Here is a 3449-nt window from a genome sequence, read left to right as displayed (position 1 = left end):
ATAGAAATATATCTCATAGCGAGGCCCACTGTCCCTTTCTTGGCCAAGATAGGCAAAACAAGACTGGAGATCCTCCTGTCCCCCAGCTCAGTAGAAGTTTCAAAGGAAAAGCAAACACCTAATTCCTCAGCGGTGTCAGACACATCCCCACCCCACCGCCATGGTTCTCTAGGCAGTGCCCACTGGGAACCAAATCTTCTCTGGGCTGGCTGGACATCCACCTTACCACACCTGTGGAAGGTACTGGTGACTAATTTTCTTTTCCTCTGTTTACAGTTCTGACTTTGCCTCTAGAGCTGGGGTCTTCAAAGCTTACACCTGGATGGCTTCCTGAATTGACCATTGTGAAGCATCATCAGGCAGACCCCTGACATTCCAGTTCCAGCCATGTAATTTATGCCAACAAGTTCATTCCGAGTCACTCTGTAAAAACATGAAGTTACCTGGGTGGATTACCCTCTCCTGGAACCCAAAGCAGAGGAGAAGCTCAGATGGATCCCTTGGCTGGCTGAGAAGTAGGCATTGGAGGACTATGCTGAGGGCACACTGCTGATAAGAACTGACTGAGGGCAGGAGAGGGGATTGCTGCACTGATGGATCCAGATGGCTTACTGCATCCTGTCTTCATTTGCTACAGGGAGAATCAGGCCCATCACCAGGCCAGGATCATTCAGAAAAACAGCACAGACTTGACCCCAGTCATCCATCCACTTTGCAGATACAACTTGTAGGAGGTTATGGAAAAGTGACTTTGGCACCCCCTTGTGGCCACAGAAAAGAAAGGCCTGACTGGGCAGAAGTTTGGGGGATCAAACTCCCTGGTGATTCCAGGGTGTGGAAGTGCCCTTCCTTGGTAATAGTTCAAGGACTCTTTAAATTTACACAGCACTTGACCCTGATGGTCACTTCAATAGATTACCCACCTCCCCTGCCATCCTGGGAGCTCCCCAAGGGCAAGAGTCTAATCTATCATGTTGTTAGGGCATGCTTGGTTGTTAGGACACTTGGAGGGTTTGAGGAAGTGGATTGAGCCGAATGGTGTTGTTTGTTGTTAGGTGCCATAGAGTCAGTACCAACCCATAGTGACCTTATGCACAGCAGAATACAACACTACCCAATCCTGGGCTAACCTCACTACTATTGCCACAATTGAGTCCATCAATGCTTCCACTTTGCCAATCCATCTCATTGGGGGTCTTCCTCTTTTTCTCTGACCCTCCACCTTACCAAACATGATATCCTTCTCCAATAACTGGTCCCTCCTGACAATATGTCTGAAGTATGAGAGACGAAGTTTGACCATCCTGGCCTCCAAGGAGCACTCTGGCTGTACTTCTCAGTATAAATGGAAGGAAACTGGACTGTGGACAAAGACTTATGCACAATAATGTTCATTGTATTCATACTTGCAGAAGCAAATATTGTGCTGAAAATTGTTGCAGCTGGGTGATGGGTATGTTATTGTGCTGACTCATAGCAGCCTTATGCACAACAGAATGAAACACTGCCCGATCTTGTGCAGGTGATGGTATAGGGATTCATTATATGGTTCAATTTGTCTGCGTGTGTGTTTGAAATGTTTAGAAACAAATGCGTTAATAGGAAACATACAGGTCCAACAATAGAAATCTAAATACTGATGCAGCTGTGTAAGGAAACAATCATGTCTAGAGACATTAAAAACACTACCATGGAATTTTTTCGTTTGTTTTGAATTTTAACAGATTTATTAAGAAATAATTCACCCTGCAATTCACTCATTTAAAATGTAAAATTCAGTGATTTTTAATATATTCACTAAACTTTGTAGCTGCCATTACAGTCAATTTTAGAACATTTTTTATTTATTTATTTTTTATAAAACTAGAAAGCATTCAGTTTGTGTTAGGTAGAGGAGTCTCTTCATGTTATTTTAATAATTGTTGAAACTGGGAATTTCACAGGTAAAAATCAATATTGAAAATTATAAAACAAATAGACCCGTCTGTGCATAATCACAGCATCAGATATTAGCAAAAGACTCAATAAAAGTTCTTTAGTTGACAAATGCAGTTTGAAGGTGTAATACAATCTCTTGATGGCTAAAGCAAGAGTCTTATTTCCTGTTGGCCCCAAAAGAGATGTTTCATTTCCCAAATAAGTAGGCTCTCCACTGTAAAGAAATATTCTCTGCTCTAAGTTCAGCCAACTTCTTGTATATCCTTAACACAAATCTGTAGTAGTCATAGGATCCAAATAAGATCTTGGCCCCTTTTCTGGGCTGGTTTGGACAGTCCAGGTCTCATAATAAATACCTGTCTCATTTACCCACTTTGACATTTTGTTAAACATGTTTCTTAACTGTAAGGAGCCCTGCTGACAGAGTGACAAAACACTCAGTTACTACCATAAGGTCAGCAGCTCAAACCCACCAGTCACTTCATGGAGGAAAGATCTGGCAGTTTGCTTCTGAAAAGATTCACAGTTTTGGAAACTCCACAGGGCAATTCTATTCTGTCATAGCATTGCTGTAGGCATTGACTTGATGGCACTGGGGGGTTTTGTTGTGCCTCAGTTTCTTCATCTGATGGGTGCTACCAGAACCAAAGTCCCATTTTCCTTCCAGTGGTTTTCATCAGTTCCTTCAAAAAGGCAGGCGGCCTTTTTGATTACACCAGAAAGGGGCATTCATTTCAGGTCTGAGAAGGGGAAATGCGCAGAAATGGAGGATTGGTATGTATTATTCCATTGTGCAGTTCTTGTCCATTAAAATATCCCTGAATCCAGTAGCATCATGCATTATTTTTTTGTAAGGTACTGGTCACTGGCATCAACTACTGTCTTCTGAGGCCTGGGACCAGCCAGATGTTGCCGTCAGTCAAAGCAGTGTCAGGGTCCAGCTCCATTGTGAGTTTCCCAGAACTGCACACTGCAGCCCACAGTCTATAGAACATTTTTATCACCCCATATCCTTTAGTAGTCACTTTCCTATTCCCCCCGTATTCCCCTAACTCTAAAACATATTTTAAGGCCTAAAATTTCATGTTTTGCTATAATATCTTTGAGTCTCACAGGGCCCCAAAGGCCTAACTATGTGCTTCCCTGCTCTCTCCAGATAATAGCCTGCAGAAAACCCTCCCACCACCCTGGAACCACCCAGGGAGTCTGTCTGTTCACCTGGTTAGTTCCCCTATCAGCCAGACCAGCTGCACCCTACTGGGCTCAAAATCTAATGGATTTCAATTCCATTCTAGTCTGCAACATTATTCAAACAAGTCAATCTCATCCTCCTGCGGAAACCAGCAGCCACCTCACCCTCTTGTCACTACAAAGTCGGCCTCCTACAGTCCCTATTTGCTCACTCTGCTCCCAAGTATAATTCCCATGTGTGCTTACATGGTGTAAGGTCCTTCCCTTTGTTCCTGGGTTGTGTGTCTGAAATGACTAGGGTTCTGTGTCAACTTGACTAG

The 3449-nt window shown here is 43.4% G+C and overlaps 1 pseudogene; it reads right to left on the bottom strand.

The window, feature by feature from the left end:
* Window positions 1-1874: 1874 nt before the first annotated feature.
* Window positions 1875-2885, bottom strand: LOC102838385 (annotated as a pseudogene).
* Between the last annotated feature and the right edge of the window lie 564 nt (window positions 2886-3449).

This window comes from Chrysochloris asiatica, unplaced genomic scaffold (assembly GCF_000296735.1).
Source record: "Chrysochloris asiatica unplaced genomic scaffold, ChrAsi1.0 scaffold00140, whole genome shotgun sequence".
Lineage (NCBI taxonomy): Eukaryota > Metazoa > Chordata > Mammalia > Afrosoricida > Chrysochloridae > Chrysochloris > Chrysochloris asiatica.
Note: the sequence above shows the minus strand (reverse complement) of the source record. Positions and strands in the feature narration are given on the sequence as shown.